This window comes from Rattus rattus, chromosome X, assembly GCF_011064425.1.
Source record: "Rattus rattus isolate New Zealand chromosome X, Rrattus_CSIRO_v1, whole genome shotgun sequence".
Classification (NCBI taxonomy): domain Eukaryota; kingdom Metazoa; phylum Chordata; class Mammalia; order Rodentia; family Muridae; genus Rattus; species Rattus rattus.
In genome coordinates this window covers 93,761,595-93,782,430 of record NC_046172.1, presented here as the reverse complement: position 1 = coordinate 93,782,430, position 20,836 = coordinate 93,761,595, and the positions used below count along the sequence as shown (strand labels likewise).

General features: G+C 39.5%; 1 pseudogene; it reads left to right on the top strand.

The window, feature by feature from the left end:
- The first annotated feature begins 388 nt into the window (after nucleotides 1-388).
- On the top strand, nucleotides 389-18,937 carry LOC116888089 (annotated as a pseudogene).
- Nucleotides 18,938-20,836: the final 1,899 nt, after the last annotated feature.

The window sequence follows — 20,836 nt, the reverse complement described above, 5'->3', positions numbered from 1 at the left end:
ATAGTGAAAACACCAAATGCACAAAACAAAGAAAGAATATGAAAAGCAGTAAGGGAAAAAGGTCAAGTAACATATAAAGGCAGACCTATCAGAATTATACCAGACTTCTCACCAGAGACTATGAAAGCCAGAAGATCCTGGACAGATGTCATACAGACCCTAAGAGAACACAAATGCCAGCCCAGGTTACTGTATCCAGCAAAACTCTCAATTAACATTGAGGGAGAAACCAAGATATTCTGTGACAAAACCAAATTTACACAATATCTTTATACAAATCCATCCCTACAATTAAGGATAATAGATGGAAAAGCCCAACACAAGGAGGGAAACTGCACCCTAGATAAAGAAAGAAAGAACTTCTATTCTGGTTCCTGCAGCAGCAGCCATGAGCAGCAAAGTTTCACGAAACACCCTCTACAAGGCGGTGCAGGAAGTCCTGTATGGGAACTGGTGTAAGCGCTGCAAGTTTCTGGATATGGTGGAGCTGCAGATCAGCCTAAAGAACTACCACCCTCAGAAGGACAAAGGCTTCTCAGGCACCATCAGGCTTAAGTCCACCCCTCGCCCCAAGTTCTCTGTGTGTGTCCTGGGGGACCAGCAGCACTGTGATGAAGCCAAGGCCATGGATATCCCCGCCATGGACATTGAAGCACTCAAGAAACTTAACAAGAACAAGAAGTTGGTCAAAAAGCTGGCCAAGAAGTATGATGCCTTTTTGGCCTCTGAGTCTCTGATCAAGAAAATCCCATGTATTCTGGGCCCAGGCCTAAACAAGGTGGGCAAGTTCCCCTCCCTGTTGACACACAATGAAAACATGGTGGCCAAAGTGGATAAGGTGAAATCCACAATCAAGTTCCAGATGAAGAAGGTGTTGTGTTTGACTGTTGCCATCGGTCACGTGAACATGACCAATGGCGAAGCTAGTCTACAACATCCACCTGGCTGTCAACTTCTTGGTGTCCTTGCTCAAGAAAACTGGCAGAACCTCCAGGCTCTGTACATCAAGAGCCCCAGAGTCTGTATTAGGATGTCCAATAAACATCGGTGCTGCCAAAAAGAAAGAAAGAAAGAAAGAAAGAAAGAAAGAAAGAAAAAAAGAGCCTTTGCAATAAAACAAAAAGAAGAGAAGCACACAAACATCTTCCCATGTCTAAATACAAAAATAACAGGAAGCAAGAATCACTATTCCTTAATATCTTTCAACATCAATGGACTCAACTCCCCAATAAAAAGATACACATTAATAGACTGGATATGAAAAGAGGATCCAGCATTTTGCTGCCTACAGGAAGCACACCTCAGAGACAAAGACAGACACTACCTCAGAGTAAAAGGCTGGAAAACAACTTTCCAAGCAAATGGTCCGAAGAAGCAAGCTGGAGTAGACATTTGAATGTTGAATAAAATTGACTTACAACCAAAAGTCATCATGAAAGATAAGGAAGGACACTTCATATTCATCAAAGGAAAAATCCACCAAGATGAATTCTCAATCCAAAATATCTATGCTCCAAATACAAGGGCACCTACATATAAAAAAAAGAAACCTTACTAAAGCTCAAAGCACACACTGCACCTCACACAATAAGAGTAGGAGATTTCAACACCCACTCTCATCAATGGACAGATAATAGAAACAGAAATTAGACAGAGACATAGAGAGATTAACAGAAATTATGAACCAAATGGATTTAACAGATATTTATAGAACATACTATCCTAAAACAAAAGGATATACCTTCTTCTCACTACCTCATTGTACCATCTCCAAAATTGTCCATATAATCAGTTATAAAACAGGCCTCCACAGATACAGAAAGATAGAAATAATTCCATACACCCTATCAGATCACCACAGACTAAGGTCTTCAATGACAAAAATAAGGAAAGAATGCCCACATATACATGGAAGTTGAACAATGCTCTACTCAATGATAACTTAGTCAAGGAAGAAATAAAGAAAGAAATTAAAGACTTCTTAGAATTTAATGAAAATGAAGGTACAACATACCCAAACTTATGGAACACAATGAAAGCTGTGCTGAGAGGAAAACTCACAGCTCTGAGTGCCTGCAGAAAGAAATAGGAGAGAGCATACATCAGCAGCTTCACAGCCCACCTAAAAGCTCTAGAACAAAAAGAAGCAAACACACCCAAGAGGAGTAGAAGGCAGGAAATAATCAAACTCAGTGCTGAAATCAATCTAGTAAAAACAAAAAGGACTATACAAAGAATCAAGAAAATGAAGGGCTGGTTCTTTGAGAAAATCAACAAGATAGATAAGCCATTAGCCAGACTAACCAGAGGGCACAGAGAGTGCGTCCAAATTAACAAAATCAGAAATGAAAAGGGAGACAAAACAACATAATCTGAGGAAAATGAAAAAAAAATCATCAGATCCTACTACAAAAGCCTATATTCAATAGAACTTGAAAATCTGGAGGAAATGGACAATTTTCTAGGCAAATACCAGATACCAAAGTTAAATCAGGAACAGGTAAACTATCTAAACAACCCTATAACTTGTAAAGAAATAAAAGCAGTCATTAAAAGTCTCCCAACCGAAAAGAGCCTAGGACCAGATGGGTTTAGTGCAGAATTCTATGAGACCTTCTGATAGTCCTCATACAAATAGTGTTCAAACTATTCCATAAAATTGAAAGAGATGGAGCACTACCAAACTCCTATGAAGCCACAATTACTCTTATACCTTAACCATACAAAGACCCAATAAATAAAGAGAACTTCAGATCAATTTCTCTTATGAATATCGACGCAAAAATACTCAATAAAATTCTTGCAAACCGAATCCAAGAACACCTCAAAACGATCATCCATCATGATCAAGTAGACTTCATCCCAGGTATGCAGGTATGGTTCAATAAATAGAAATCCATCAACGTAATCCACTGTGTAAACAAACTCAAAGATAAAAACCATATGATCATTTCATTAGATGCTGAGAAAACTTTTGACGATATTCAACACCCCTTCATGATAAAAGTCCTGGAAAGAACAGGAATTCAAGGACCATACCTAAACATAGTAAAATCCATATACAGCAAACCAGTTGCTAACATTAGACTAAATGGAGAGAAACTTGAAGCAATCCCACTAAAATCAGGGACTAGACAAGGCTGCCCACTCTCTCCCTACTTATTCAATATAGTTCTTGATGTCCTAGCTAGAGAAATCAGACAACAAAAGGTGGTCAAAGGGATACAAATTGGAAAAGAAGAGGTCAAAATGTCACTATTTGCAGATGATTTGATAGTATACTTAGGTGACCCCAAAAATTCCACCAGAGAACTACTAAGCCTGATAAACAACTTCAGCAAAGTGTTGGGGTATAAAATTAACTCAAATAAATCAGTATCCTTCATCTACACAACAGATAAATAGGCTGAGAAAGAAATTGGGGAAACAACACCTTTCATTATAGTCCCAAATAATATAAAATACCTCGGTGTGACTTTAACCAAGCAAGTGAAAGATCTATATGACAAGAACTTCAAGTCTCTGAAGAAAGAAATTGAAGACAATCTCAGAAGATGGAAAGATATCCCATGCTCATGGATTGGCAGGATTAATATAGGAAAACGGCCATTTTACCCTAAGCAATCTACAGACTCAATGCAATCATCAAAATTCCAATTCACTTCTTTATAGAGTTAAAAAAACAATTTGCAAATTCACTGGAAATAACAAAAAATCTAGGACAGCGAAAACTATCCTCAACAATAAAAGGACTTCTGGGGGAATCATCATCCCTGACTTCAAGCAGCATTACAGAGCAATAGTCATAAAAACTGTATGGTATTGGTACAGAGACAGACAGATAGATCAATGGAATAGAATTGAAGACCCAGAAATGAACCCACACACCTATGGTTACTTGATTTTTGACAAAGGAGCCAAAACCGTCCAATGGAAAAAAGATAGCATTTTCAACAAATGGTGCTGGTTCAACTGGAGGTCAGCATGTAGAAGAATGCAAATCGATCAATTCTTATCACGCTGTACAAAGCTTAAGTTCAACTGGATTAAGGACCTCCACATCAAACCAGATACACTCAAACTTATAGAAGAAAAAGTGGGGAAGAGTCTTGAACACATGGCCACTGGGGAATATTTCCTTAACAGAACACCAATGGCTCATGCTCTAAGATCAAGAATCGACAAATGGGACCTCATAAAACTGCAAAGCTTCTGTAAGACAAAGGACACTGTGGTTAGGATAAAATGACAACCAACTGATTAGGAAACTATCTTTATCAATCTTACATCCAATAAGGGCTAAAATATACAAAGAACTCAAGAAGTTAGATTCCAGAGAGACAAATAACCCTATTAAAAATGGGGTTCAGAGCTAAACAAAGTATTCACAGCTGAGGAATATCGAATGACTGAGAAGCCCCTAACGAAATGTTCAACATCCTTAGTCATCAGGGAAATGCAAATCAAAACATTCCTGAGATTCCACCTCACACCAGTCAGAATGACTAAGATAAAAACTCAGGTGACTGAGATGCTGGTGAGGACGTGGAGAAAGAGGAACATTCCTCCATTTTGCTGGGATTGCAAACTGGTACAACCTCTCTGGAAGTCAGTCTGGATGTTCCTCAGAAAATTGGACATTGAACTACCTGAGGACCCAGCTATACCTCTCTTGGGCATATACCCAAAAGATGCCCCAACATATAAAAAAGTCACGTGCTCCACTATGTTCATAGCAGCCTTATTTATAATAGCCAGAAGCTGGAAAGAACCCAGATGCCCTTCAACAGAGGAATGGACACAGAAAAGTGGTACATTTACACAATGGAGTACTACTCAGCTATTAAAAACAATCAGTTAATGAAATTCATACGCAAATGAATGGAACTAGAAGATATCATCCTGAGTGAGGTAACCCAATCACAGAAAAACCCACATGGTATTCACTAACTGATAAGTGGTTATTAGCCCAAATGCTCGAATTATCCAAGATGCACAGAACACGTGAAACTCAGGAAGGATGACGAAAATGTGGATGCTTCACTCCTTCTTTAGAAGGGGAACAAGAATACCCTTGGGAGGCGATAGGGAGGCAAAGTTTAGAGCATAGACTGAAGGAAGGGTCATCCAGATCCTGCCCCACATGTGTATATATATATATATATATATATATGGCATATATATAACATATATATATATTTATATTTATACACACACACACACACACACACACATATATATATATATATATATATATATATATATATATATAAATATAATCTCCACCAAAAGTAGATAAAATGAATGAAGCTAAGAAGTGCATGCTGACAGGAACCAGATATAGATTTCTCGTGAGAGACACAGCCAGAGCATGTTAAATACAGAGGCAAATGCTAGCAGCAAACCACTGAACTAAGAATGGCACCCCTGTTGGAGGAATTAGAGAAAGAACTGAAAGAGCTGAAGGGGCTTGTGATCCCATAAGAACAACAATGCCAACCAACTAGAGCTTCCAGGGACTAAACTATCACCCAAAGCCTGTACATGGACTGACCCTGGTCTCCAACTGCATATGTAGCAGTGAATAGCCTTGTTGGGACACCAGTGGAAGGGGAATCCCTTGTTTTGTCAAGGTTGGACCCCCAGTGTAGGGTATTGTTGGGGTGGGTAATGGGCTGTGGATGGGGAGGCTAACACCCGTATAGAAGGGGAGGTGGAGGGGTTAAGGGGCTGATGGACAGGAAACAGGGAAAGGGAATAACATTTGAAATGTAAATAAAAAATACCCAATTTAATAAAAGTGGGAAAAAAAGAAAAAGTTTCTGAGAAAGCAAAGAGAGAAAGGACTTCAGGGACCAGTGAAAGACTATCGAATGGTCTATTAATGGATGTATCTTTGGGATTTTAAGAAAAATGAAAAATAAAAAGAAATTAAAAAAAAAGAGCTGAAGGGGCTTGTAACCACATAAGAACAATAATGCCAAACCAACCAGAGCTCCCACGGACCAAACCACTACTCAAAGACAATGCATGGACTGACCCAGGTCTCCAAGTGCATATGTAGCAGAGGATGGCCTTGTTGGGCACCAATTGAAGACGAAGCCCTTGGTCCTGCCAAGGTTGGACTGCCAATGTAGGGGAATGTTGGTGTGGGGGAGAAGTGGTAGTGGATCGGGAGGGGAACACTCATAGAAGAAGGGGAGGAGGATGCGTTAGGGGGCTTATGTCTGGAAACTGGGAAAGGAATTAACATTTGAAATGTAAATAAAAATATCCAATAAAAGTAAGAAAGAAAGAAAGAAAGAAAGGAAGGAAGGAAGGAAGGAAGGAAGAAGGAAAGAAAGAAAGAAAGAAAGAAAGAAAGAAAGAAAGAAAGAAAGAAAGACTAATACCAAAAATTCTCTCTACCTCCACCCCTAGTGAGAGAAATAGAAGCTAGGACCTAGCATATGCTATAAAAGTACTCTACCACTGAGTTTTGCCAGCTGCCCTAATCAGTATTCCTTTCAAAGTGAATAGTTTGGATTTGTGGGTTTATTTCCTCCACTTCAGTTGTTCATGTAAGACAGATTACAGTTTTTTTTTTCTTCACTAGGTCAGGAACCATCTAAGAATGTACAAATAGGCTGAGCTACCTGGAAAGCCAGTTATTTACTACATATCAGACGTATAACAAGCAAGCAGGGATCTACAGTTTGGACGGCCATGGACTAGAATCATATGGGTTTTATTTAATAACATTTCAAAGACAAAGTGCAACTTGTCAAATTTTTGTACATGAGTGGTGAGAAGAAAAGGGAGAGGCAATAATGTAATGCCATAGTTGACAGTAGTTAATGGCTTGAAGTATTATAAAAACTAGCTATTTTGTTCTTGGTGGTAAAAGAAACTTGGAACAAGATCCTATTTAGTAATCACTCCATTCTCACTCAAAACACTGACAAATATGTTATTAGATCACCAACACCAAGTAGATATTTTTAATATTCATAAGTTTTCTAGTAAAATTTGACTTCTGTACTTTTTCTAATGTGTATCACCCAAAGTACCATATATAAATTCCATTAGCAAGTTTATAAAGATGTCCATAGTAACTGATAAATATACAAAGTTGCTCTAAGTTCAAGATAAATAAAAATATAGTTAATCCAGTACTATAAAAGTGATTGATGATGTCAAATACAATAGATAAGCATGATTCTTGTCAACATCTGGCTATCATCCAATTTCTCCTCCAAACCCGGGGGGGGGAGGTATAGGCATGATTAATGGGTAGGAATGACTACTCCCTCCATTTTATGGTTCCATTTTTTTCTTAATGAAAAAGGGAGTTCAAATAGCTGGTGTGTAACTCCCTTCTAGTACCCTGTTCCCATGAGCCTCTAGCCATCCGCACCCTAGCTAAGGTTTCCATTACAAGCTTTTTTTCCTAAGGCATTCCTCCAATCTCCTTTTCTCATGCCTTTTTCAGCTACTCCTGTCCACAGAAAATTATATATATATATATATCTCCATACATATATCCTTTATTAGGTAAAACTCTGCATAAGAAGGTTCAGAGCAAAATACATATTAATCCTCTTTCAAAGAACTTAGAAGCCAGTAAAGAAGACTAATAATAGCATGAGGAACATTGACAATGATGATTGTGGTATGATAGTGATGATGGCTATTTATTGATTGTTTAATGTGTGCTAAGCACCTTCTACACACCATTTCATTTAATTTGCATTCTAAATATTAACTTATTAATTCCTTCCACCAACAAACCAGGCCAAACTCTTCTCTTATTTAAGCAAAAGAGATGAGAAACTTGGTCCATAAAGGTAGGAGGAGATCAAAGGAATCTTGAAAGTTAAGCCAAAATGTTTTTTTTGTTTGTTTCCTGTTTGTTCTAAGAGAAAGAAAAACAACAAAACAACAACAAATTTTTGTTAGATTTATCTATTTTATTTTATGTGTCTAAATGTTTTGCCTGGGTGTCTGGTACCTGCGGAGGTCAGAATAGCACATCAGATCAAAAGAGGACATCAAATCCTATGGAACTGGAGCTACGGATGGCTGCATCATAATATAGGTGCGCCATATAGGTGGTTTCTCTGTAAGAGCAGCATGTGCTCTTAACCATTAAGCCATCAGTCTAGCTCCAAAAAGACTTTTCTAATTAAGCAAATTGAAAAAAGAACTAGAAAGTCTAAGTCCTACCTCTAAGACTGATGACTTTTAAAACAAGGGAATGGTTAAAGGGAGAATATGAAAAGTGGAGATTTTGATTATGAAGAACTCCTCCAAGGAGCTATGCAGGAGAGAGTTGGAAGTATGTAATAACACTAATACCCAATATCTAATTGAAAAGATTTTTCTTTACATGGGTTAGCATATGTAATGATCAAAGCAGTCCCTTGAGGGTCCTAGTATTTCCAAGTCACAAATGGAGGAGCTGAAGTGTAGAATATTTAGGACACATGTCTAGTTCAGAGAGTCTTAGCCTTACCACTAGTGAATGGCAGGGCTGGGACAATCCTGTGTTGTGTGACTGTGCATTATAAGGGGTTTGGCAGCCTTCATGTACTCTAGCAGCTAGATGCTTCACTACTTATGACAACCAGCAATATATCTAGATATTGATAAATGTTTGCTGGGGCATTTCTTCTTGTTGAGAACTACTGAGATCCCACCTAGTAAATAGTAGAGGCAGGATTTAAAAGGTTGATTTACCTGACTCCAACAAAGTCTATATGCCCACAACTACCGGCCTCAATTTGACTCCCATGAAGATTTCCCTACCATGATAGGTACCTCTGAGTCCCAGGAAAATGTAAATGATATCTGGCCAGTGGAATTGAATACATGGTACACTTACAGATTCATTTATTTGCTCTGTAATATAAATTCCTCTTTTCTTGCCGAGATTTGAATAATTGTCCTTCTCTCCCCTGCCCATCCATGTTTCCTTCCTCTTTCTTTCTTTCTTTCTTTCTTTCTTTCTTTCTTTCTTTCTTTCTTTCTTTCTTTCTTTCTTTCTTTCTTTCTTTCTTTCTTTTTCTCTCCTTTTATTTTTTTCTCTCTCTCACTCACACGTGGGTCACACTTTCATCTGGTCATCCTAATGAAGGAAAGGGGTTTTTAAACATTCTTCAGAGTTTAAATTTCATTTCCACTGTGGGCCTTGGTCTCCCCACATAAGATGCCAAGTTTAGACTATATTATCCCCAAGGTGGCCTTCTGCCTTGACATCTGTCCTGTTTGTTTAAATGCCCTGTTTGTTTTCATGAGGTAAACATTTCAGGGAGGGAACAAGGGATGTTGGAGAACTTCCAATTTGGAAACTGGTGCCAAGTTCTCAGGCTGAGTTTGTTTTGTGTGATATTTCTTCTACACTGTTTTTTTCCACTGCTAAGGACCCAGGGCCACTCTGGCTTGGGCTGCTGGTTGGCAAGTTAGGGCAGTAGGTTTACTATGTTAGTGGTCTCACCCTGTTGAGATCAGCTGTCAGAGCCCCTTATCTCAGAAGGTTGCCACTGACCTGAGAGGAGATCTGAAATCCCCTAAGGGCAGGCAGACAGCATTGTGATGTTAGCTTCTGGTTGGACCAGCAGTGGTTTAGTGGGGAGCAAGGAGTCTGCCAAGTGAGGATTTCTTTGGATTTGTGACTATTATATGTGGATTTCAGGGTCGGTTCAGATTCTTGTCATGAATCTTGCAGACTTCATGGAGGCAGTGATGGAGCAAATCCAATTATATATGCCTGGGGCTTGCCGTTAGGTTGTAAACAGGGGAGGAAAAGATCTAGCTCCTTACCCTTATAGGAGTAGAGCTGAGAAGACCCTCCTGTTACTGGAGCTCAATGTTCTTTAAATTTTATTTAAAGCATGAAACTCAGGAAGAAGTTAAATTATTTTTATGGACAAGTAACTGGAGCCACAGCTCTTGCCATTTTGATAATAAATTTTACTAAGTCACTCAACTTCCTGTCACATGCTTCGAAAAGCAGCCTGTGTTAGGCACTTTGAGCCTCTGTGAGCTTTCCTGCTGCTGAGCCTCCTTCTGCTTTTTCCTTAGCTCTTTTTGGTACCTCTGTGGCTTGGAAGAGTAATATTAGTATCTATGTGGCTAGACAGGTTTGGGAACATATTTTAGTTCACGAAGTGCCTAAATAGCTTTTTAAGAACAACAAATGTTGCTTGCCGTATGCATGGCTTTTACTCTGGATGCTTGGTTAATAATTCTTCAATTGTGTTGCAAAGACTATGTTTAACTTTTGGCTTCCTCCCTTCATTGAGCTTTATGGAATTTAAGGCTCCATTCTTGCAGCAAAGAGGCCCTGTCTGGTGAGCCTGTTTCAACCTGTGTCTTCTTTTTGTTTGCTTTCATTTTGTCTCTCTCTGGGAAACCTGGCTCCTGAACCCTGGTTACCTCTCACTCCATTCCGCGTTCCATAGCATGTTTCTCTATAGCTCCCTTATTTGCTCATAACTTTATTGGCATTTGTCCCAGCAACATGGGGAAGGAAATCATTGACTCATGTCAGCTCTGTGAGGTAACCCAACTAAAGCAGTGGAATGCCAATTTACTATGATTACTTGAACGAGCAAAAACACGCACAGGGACAGAAACCATTATTTCCTTGATACGAATGATAGTAAATCATATACATTAATCTTTTAGGGTGAAGGAATGAGCATTTCTCTTGCTTGTTTCAAAAGTAAAATAGTATGTGCCTGCTGTGGTCACAAGACCACATTAGTGTCACATGGGGACTAATGTACTTAGCTGATATTTTTTCCCACTGAACCAAACATTAAAATCTGTTTCATATGAAAAGAAGCCCCCAAGATGTTCCAAACTCTGTTTTTCATTCAATGACTCCATAACAAAATCCATTGAGTAGGAAACAGATGACCTTGGAGAAACGATTGAGTTGATCTTTTTCCCTGGATACCACAGAAAATCTTTGGGAGGTTAAAGTGTTCCACAGAGAAAAGCCACCTCCCAGTCCACCTCAGTGATGTGGATTCCACTTGGCTTGAAGATGGATGCTTTTGAATGGGATCAGTGGGAACTATGTAATGTTTTGAAGGGGTTAGAAGAATGTAAGGGGAAAAACCTAGCACTCTTTCAGAGTGTTCAAAGAGTAACAACAAGATACATTCATCTACATAGAAGCCAAGCACCACCAAATCACTGGTTCAGGTGAATGTATATGTGTGTGCTATAAGGTGGACTCATTCAGAGAAATCTAGCATCTCGAACCCTCAGTTTCTCTACACTGGAGGTTTTGGACATGCCACCCAACAAACCAGGAGCCTGGTATTTGTCCTTTATGTCTTTCATTTCAATCTACCCTATTTCCCTCCCACTAAATTAACCTTCCTAAAGAGCTTCTTAACCATACCATATTATACCATATCATACCATACAAATCTCTCTGCTTTAGGGGGGGTCTTGTGTTCTGTGCTTTAAGACTTCTAACCATCTACATTGCCAGGTAGGTAAGCACTCCATGGTCTCTTCAGCCAGGAGAAGCCTGGTGCTTATAATTTATTTTCACTGCCTACAATGTCTGCACCAATATTTAGTTCCCTGAACACTTTCATAAATGTTTGTCTAGTGGGCTTGAACCACAGTTATGCAATGAGAAAAATGAAATAGAGAATCTAGCTTACGATATCCACCTCTGTAAATTTTTTAAGTGGAAGCGGTTATTAAATAATTGGACAGGTGCCACATTTGTTAAAATAAAAGCCCCTTTGAAAAGATGGCAGTGAATCCAATTTCTGCAAAGTAATGCACATTTTCTCATTGACTTTTACTAGTTTGCAAGAGAGATGCTGTGCAATTAATTTTGTTGAACATTCTTGGAAGACTTCCATTAATACATGATCCCCCTCTGAAATAGATATCAAATAACGTCTCTGACACATATTCAGTAATTTCATCCCCATACTCTTAAGTCTATTTCAGTGAATTCCATAGAGTGAATGGCCTACAAAAAGGGAAAGACCTGCTTGGAGCTGTAAGACATGGGTATGATATGATCCTTGCCCAAACTTATCACCACAAAGGAAAACCAGGCTTGCCTGAAGCATTAAGTTCATTGCGTAGGAAACAGATGACCTTTAATAGACAGAAATATTAGGAAAAAAATTTAAATGCAGAAAATTATATGATGCTTTCCTAGTGGTATGAGTTATTACTTGCTGGGTCAGGAAAAGAAAGGCAATTGAGTGGTTAGTACCTGGTCTGTGCCTAAGCATATTTTCTTCACTCCAAATAGTCTTCCATTCACAAGTAGTCCAAGTACTGTGGATGAGGCAGGAAGTTGAGGTATTTATGGGCATGGGTTTAAGAACCATTTAATATAGTAGGGCGAACAAGTAGCATGGGACAGTCTCCCTCTCCCCTCTGCTCTGCTCCATCTATCCCTCCTTCATTTCTATTCAAAGATGGCAGCCCTCCCATGGATTTCGATCAAAAATGGCATATCAAGTTGCAGTAGGACTAGGCACCTCCTCTCATATTAAGGCTGGACATGGCAACCCAGTATGAGGAGAAGGATCCCAAAAGCCAGTAAAAGAGTCAGAGACAGCCCCTGCTTTCATTGTTAGGAGTCCCACGACAAGGCTAAGCTACACAACTGTAACATATATACAGAGAGCATAGTCAGTCCCATGCAGGGTCCTTGGTTGGCAGTTCAGTCTCTGTGAGCCTGAGACCAGGTTAATTGATTCTGTGTGTTGTCTTGTGGTATCCCTCACCCCTCTGCATCCTCAAATCCTTTCTCTCTGTCTTCTGCAGGGTCTTCAAGCTCCACCTAATGTTTAACTGTGGGTCTCAGCATCTGTTTCCATCAGCTGCTGGCTAAAGCCTCTCTGGAGACAATTAGGATTCTGTCGTCTTAAACAGAACTTCTACTATCTCATTTCAACTTCTGAGATCTTCTCTGTGTTGCTTTATGTGATGTTGTTGGGTGAGGCTTCAAGGTAGGCTACATTACTGTTCTGTATGGAAAGCACAAACAATCTGGTGATAGCTATTTTTCTCTTACACATAGTTCTTTTGCTTGCTTACTGCCTCTTACATAGTTTAAGTATGGTCTCTGCCACAGCTTCTCAAATGGTGGGTTGTAACTGAATGTGGGGATTGGGAAAATTTGACAATAGTGAAAAAGGTTTATGGGTTCATAAAGACCAAAAATATTTAATTCAGAATCAAATACATAATGAATCTGAGATGTTACTAGAAGCACTCCCCTCATGGATCATACAACTTCACTGTAGTCTTGATTCTGAACACATAATGCTTGTACTAGGTCTTGAACATGCCACACAGTGCCAATAGATGCTGTACAAATCACCTCAGCCCAAGGCCAAGACTACTATATGTTATGAATTGCAGTTTTCATATACATACAAAGTTGTTTGTTCTTATAAAATGGTTTAATTATAAGAAACAACGACTTTAAATATTTTGCCATCATTCTTCAGCATGTCTCCTTGGATTTGTTGTAGCAGAATGTCTGATTTTAGAACTGATGCTTAAGTTACTGACTTTAGTTTCATAAAGGGTTATTAATTGAATTTTGGCTTAGGATTAGGATATTATTTCCAAGAATCTTTGAAATGGCTGTACACACACATTTCATTGTACTATTTATGTGAAATGGCCTTTCTCAGTATCAACAGTTATAAAATTAAAATATCTATCAACTCTGAAAAAAAAGTTGAAGATGCTGTATAGATCATTACCTGTCTGATTACTATAACAAAATACCTAACAACAACAGTTTAGGGAAGGGTTTAGTTTGGCTTATAGTTCCAAGGGTACAGTCTCTCATGGTAGCGTGGGTGTGGTGGCAAGGACAATAGGTGGGTGGTCACATAGTTTCCACAGTCAGGAAATTGGTCAATGAATCTTGATACTCAGATTGCTCTCCCCTCTTTATTCTACCTGTCAGGTAGGCTGGGTCTTCCCATCACTATTCAACTAGATGGTCCCTCACAAATATTCCCAGAGATAAACCATCATATTCTATATCCTGCAGCACCAAATATCTAGCAAAGATTTGTTTTTTATGCAAAAATAAACAGGGAAACCCATGTAATTATTATTACAAATTTGCTTTGATCTTTAATAGTGAAATAATATCAATAAGGAATTGTCTTAAGGTAAGAGTCTTCATGATTGTCATATATCATATACTATACACTATATATTATGTCATATATTATATATTCTGTATTATATATTTGACTGGGTTACTTAAAATTTTCTCTGGCAAAAGGGGACATGAGTAGAAACCAGCCAGTTTAAGCCTGAAGTCTCTAAAGCTCTTTAACTAAGCAGCCCCTTCCGCTAATGAAAAATAACTTTGGAGTTGGTGTGTAGTGTCACAGCATAGTGCTTATCTGGCATACATAAACCTCTAGCTAGGCTCAGTGCTTAGCATTGAAGGCATGCTTCTTTGATGCATGTATATTTCATAATAAAATGTTAGTAATTATATAAACCATATATCTGTTCTACTCTCTTTACATGCACATGATATACACACATAGAAGATCAAACAGCATGTTAGATGCCTTGGATAGTGAAGTGGACATTTCTGGTTTCTTTGGAGACCCATTTGTGTCACGTGATGTTCTTGTGGAAGGTGACTTGTGAGAAGATATTTTGCTGAAGCAGACACCTGAGAGGGCATGTGATGTTTTGCTGAAGTGGACCCTTGAGAAGGCACATGATGTTTGGAAAGAGTATAAATGGGACCCCACAAATAGTGAGAAGTCACTCTTGCAATGCTTCGCTTCTTTGCCAACTGTGCAAAGCTTCACTGGTCTTGCTTCTTTGCTGGTCTTCATGACTTAGGGAGAAAGGTACCAAAGAAATTCTCATGGTATTCTGGCTGATACTTGCTGCTTCCATTGACTCATGTGGATTCGGCAAAGCCTTGCCTATTCTGTTGGATTGAGCCACTGCTACTGATTCACGTTTGGTGTTTGCTATTGGACTGGACTGCTGGTATCCCGATGACAGAGTGGAATTGTCCTAAAGAACTACTTCTAAACAGTTCCAAGAACCCCTTTTCCTAAGAACCTTCTTTCCCAACCCTAAATAAAGTAGGTTTAGAAAAATCTAAGCCTACAGGGTCGTGTTCTAGCTAGTATTTCTATTGCTGTGCTGAAACACCAGGACCAAAAAGAAGTTGGGGAGGGAAGTGCTTATTTGTCTCACATTTCGATGTCACTGTTCAGCATCAGAGGAAGTCAGGACAGTGCTGCAACCTGGAGGCAAGAGTTGATGCAGAGGCCATGGAAGGTACTGCTTATGGGCTTGCTCCTTATGGCCTACTTAGCTGTCTTGTGTACAGAAGTCAGGACCACCAGCCCAGTAATGGCTCTATTCTCAATTGACTGGGTCCTTACACAGCAGTCACTAATTAAGAAAATGCCCTACAGGTGTTTGCCTGCAGCCTTATCTTGTGGAGGCATTTTCTTAATTGACGTTCCCTCCTCTCTGATGACTCCAGCTAGTGTCAAGGTAATATAAAATTAGCTAGGACAGGTAGTATTCTCTTCCCTTCCTCCATTCCTTCTTTTCTTCCTTTGCTCTGAATCAAACTTGAGGCCTCAACATGCTTGCCTGCATCCACTCCTTTTCAACCACATACCCCTAGTCTTAGAATCTTAGTATCATTCTAGACTTTTTTTTTACCATAATCTTAATATAATATTTTTGAGCACTCAGTAGATTATCTTCCTCTCCCTACCTCCAATTCCAAATTTTGTAGACCATTGATCTAGACTCTGAGATTTAGTATCTTTGGAGAAGTGGGGTGCTTTTGTAAAGTGCATTTCAAGGACTCTTTCCTCATACCCTGATGATGAAATGTTTATGCTTCTTTGATGACAAAGAATAATGAGATCGTGGTGCAGACTGGTGACCTAGGAAGCAACGTCATGAAATTGAAAAAAAGAAGAGGAAGGTGTGCGAGGAGACCATAATGGGGAGAATGGGAAAGAGTCGGAGAGTTAGAAAAACTAAAGCCAGACTGAGGGAGGTCTGGAGAGGGATAGGAAGAAAATAGGGACTAGTCAGAAAGGAGAAAAAAGGCAGAAGTGGGGGAAAGTAACTGGCAAAGGACAAAGAACGCAGATGCTAAGATGAAAGGATTATGTCACAGATTGATTACAGATGCTCACCTATGGTTTGATATCCGTTGTCTCTGGCATATGGACCAGTAGAATCAGTGACATGAAAACTGCGAGGTCTCTAAAGACACAAGCCTTGTGTCTACAACTCCTCAGGTAAGTAGGCTGACCCTAGTCCTTCTCATCAGAGTTGGAGATGCATTCAAACATTGCAAGGATAGGGTTGTGCTGAAGTAAGAGTGAACTTCAAAGCTAAAACTGTAGACGGAATGATTCCTAAGCAAGGCAGGAGAAACTGTATATAGTTCTGGTAAATAGAAATCCCTGTGGCTATCTTTAAATCACTCGACTTCAGTGTTAAGAGCCCCTAGTAGGAGCAGGGAAGAATCAGTGGTTGAGGTAGGGCAGTTGTAGGCATAATTCAATGATAGAAGGCATTGCCTTGTATATTTGGAGCCTTGGATTTGAACTGTAGTACCAAAAACAAACAAACAAACAAATAAAATCACAACTTCCTGTGACTTAAGACTGAGGCAGCTTCTTAAAGCTACCCAAAAGTCAAAACACTGTCAAACATTGCTCTTCTTATCTCAACGAAATACTAGAAAGCACTATAAGACATTCCTAGGCAAACAGGACTTCAGAGCCCGGTTACAGGGTGTCTAAGTTAGATCATTTAGAGATGGTAGGTCCTTAGAGATCCATCCCACAATCCATTGTTTTATTTTTACTTAGAAGTATACTGAATACCTCAGAGAAGAAACCAGCAGTTGGCTTAGACTACCTAAGACTCTAGAGAGCCAAAGCAATCTTCTTGTCTTTACAACTACATATTTACCTATCCTTCCAGCTACATGGCCTTTTTAGTAGGAGTCTCCATTCCAGTAAGAAAAATAAACTCCATGTATGTTCCAACATGACCCAAGAAATGATTAAGATCATCTGTGAACATCTGCTTGGCTATGAACGCACCTTGAGCACAGACATTAACTTATAAGATTTTCACCAATTACCCTGAACTTAAATAACCGTATGTAACTCCTGAAGGACCTGCTCTACCTCCCTTCTTTACTGCCACCAAGTAGATCGTTCCCTGCTCAGACTTGATTTTCCATATTCCCTAACAAGGGGAAGAAACAAGTGAAATGAAAGCCTATCTAATGTACACAGGATTAAGAGTCTTTAAGGAAAAAGTTGGTGGGAAAGAGAGTCGGTGTCAAAAGATTATGATTTGGGAATGTTCTTATCTTGATGGAAGAGCAGACTGCTGGTGGTTAAAGGAAATTCTCATGTCAAAATCTCTTGTAAGTACAAAAGAAGCAGTGACAGGAAAAAGAACACAAAGTAAAATAAAAACCCTAGAGGAGTTAGGGAAAGCAAACAATAAGAGCTGGAATGTGAAGCCCTGACAAACAGTGAGAGCCAATGAACATGAGGAAATGCCTGCCCCAGACCCTTATTTTAGGCGTTGCTGTGGGCTTTCTGGGTAGGAGACAGCATAGCTTTATAGAGATCTCACAGTTAACACAGGGCATGTTAAGCCGGACTGGAACTATATACACAGTCAGTTGGTCAGTACTTTATGAAACAGATTATCATGTTGCTGGCCATGAAGGGTCTGAGAAGACACAGTTTCTGTACTTTAGTTCTTCATATGATTGACCAGTGTTAACAAGTGATTAATCTTCTGTAATTCAGCACAAGAAGAAGGATGCTAAAGTAGGTAACATCAACCTTTTAACTCATAAAAATCTTCACAGAGAGTTGATGCTTGTATTGATAGGATGGATAAACACAAATGGTTAACAGAGAACAAGTATAGTTATTGGACATATAGTATCTGCAGAATAAGTAGCACACACACACACACACACAATTTTTTGATGAGAGGTAATGCTGAGGAGGCAGTTAAATGGCAGGTCCTTGAAGACTGTACATTTAGTACAGTTAAGGTTTTATTGTGAATCTATGGGGATGGGCAATGAAAGATTTCAAGCAACAGTTTTATAATGATGTTTGTATTTTGGAGAAATTAGGGCAGCACAGTGGGAAGGAGAGAGTGAGATAAGGGCCTGGTAGAACAAAGCACTTGATTACATCATTTCAAAGAAGAAACGATACAGATCGAGACTGGAAAAAGCTAGTATAGAAAGTTACCAGATTGATTCAAGCAGATAAATTGATAGGACTTGATGACAGATTGAAGGCGTCAGTGGGGAAAGGAAAGAGAACCCAGGAATGGCTGCTAGTTTTCCAGTGTAGGCAATTGCTTGGTATGCCACTTACAGAGAATGTTTGGATTTCCCTAGGTAAGGGTTATTTGTTTATTTTATCCTTTGGGAAGTCATATCCTACCCAGGTTGAGAGTTTATGAAGTGAGAGTTTTCCAAAATGGATCAAGTTCTTGTTGTCAATCTGCATCCTGCTGCTGCTTCTCCTGTCCCAAAATATGTTTGCCATGCATCAGAACCCAGATGCACTGCCCACTAGTTTGGTCAACTTATTCTCCTGGGAACAGTTGGTATTCCTTGTATCCATTGACTTCTGCTGTGGCTATCAAGAAATCTCTCCATTTTCTTGTGAACTAGCCAATTGCTGGGTACATCTTTCCTTCCTCCCTCTGTTTCCCTCACACCCCTGCCTTTAACCTACTCCATTCCCTGTTGTTTTATCATCATTCTGTTGACTGTAATGTTAATAACCCTTTAGATCCTATGGACAGCGAGGACTTTACCACATTGCACCATAAACACCAGAAGTTTGTGAAAACAGATAAAACTCTGAAATAATATTAACAGCAGCAGCAGCAGCAGCAGCAGCAGCAGCAACAACAACAACAACAACAACAACAACAACAACAACAACCAGCCATTCTACTCCTATTCCTAATTTAAGACAAACATACACTAACAGGCAACAACAGACAATAATGTAAAAGCAGTTTTCAAGTCCTGTAAGGTAAAGGATAAGGTAAAGGATTTGACAACCTAAAATGTTTTGGTTAATCAAATGGCAGAAGAGCAAAATAAAAATTAAACCAAGTGCGTAACTGAAAAGAATGTTTCTTCTGGATAACAAAACTTATTCCCAAGAAAGAAATGCTAAGGCAATGATTTTTATTTAACACAAGGTGATGTATACCCTCATTTAAAAATTGTCATTTTTATGGTAGGCTTAGATTTTGGTAACAAGATTTGAGCAAGTGATATAGTACAGTTCCCTAAGAAAAAAAAGCATAGAAATGCTTTAGAAAGTGCAGTTCCTCCACATTTGGCTAAAGTTTTTAACCAGGCATGGCAAAATTTGGAGTCATCAGTTCACTAAGGTTATAGCCAAAAAGGGTTAGATTCCTGTTTGTAGGCATGTGAGGTGTTGTGGAAATGTCCCAGTCAGTTCGAGAGGCCTTTGGCAAAGGAAAAGTACACACTGCCTAGCAAGTTATGTAGCTGCTGTCTCTTCAGGGCAAGAGGCGCCTGCCAGGGCTGCAGCAATGCTCAGGAGTCGATCCAATCTTCTGCTCTCTTCCCAGCTGTAGAGGAACAGCTTGAAATCCAAATGGGGGCTGTCTGCTCGGCTAAGGAAAACAGTCTCAAATCTTTCTGACATCTGCACAAAAGCAGACCAAGAGTTGTCCTGCATGGTTAATAGTGCCAAAGCCACATTAAACAACACTGCTTGGCCCTGGGAACTTAAGAAGACTGGGAGGGTGACAAAACATGATGTAGTGGTTTGGGGGCATTAAGCACTTATGTTCACAGCTTGTCTCAAGAGCATGGGCTTTACCTGTTTGTAAAAAATAACATTCTTGCTCTTGACTCATAAAATTCAGGTTGGTGGATTTCAATAAGACTGATAAACAGCCTCAGAAATTGCAGAGATCACAAAGAAACATCAAGAACACATTTAACTGTGTAGTCTGAGTTCAAAATACTAAAAGGCAACTTTGCACAGTGATAGTTCATTTTACTCTATCCCTGCTCCATCCAACCACTCATGTTTGCAAGGAAGAAGCCAGACTTGAGCTCCAGATGTTTGGAACCCTAATCAGGGTTCCTTACATAATCTTCAAAAAATCTCAGACCAAGGTTAAAAAGTGGGGTAGCAACAGGCATGTTGCCCCTGGTGCAGGAAGGTCCCATTTCAGATCAGTCGCTATTAAATGATCCCAGTGCAACAAGTAGTCTTAGAGCTCCTCAGTTCCCTGTTTGTTAAGGTTCACTCGTTATTTTCTACTCACCAGAAACCATCACGATTTTGTTAAACTTCACTTCAAATGTGTTCCACAAAGGTCATTTTTATCTAACATTTCCTCGCAGGGGTAAGAATCATCACCTTAAAAATCAGAGGTGATATCTCTGTACCCAGACCACGTGGGTAGAGAGCTGGATTCTCAGAAGTGCCGATAATTCTGAGAGCACAGGTGAGACCACCTCTTCTGCTCAAATTCCTGGCCCAAAAGGAATCCGCCTGGAGCCCTCTGGACACAGGAATCAAGGAGTAGTCTGGGACAGGATCCTTCTGCTTTCTGCCTTCATCCAGAGCTGACCCTGTGACATAGCTCTCTGTACCCAGATCCCACTGGGAGAAAGTCAGTCTCCAGGAATGCTGAAACATAGGCTTACAGGAGGGTCAAACTACTATTAGAGACAGGAAGACAAGATAACACCAGAGATAAGCAGATGGTGAGA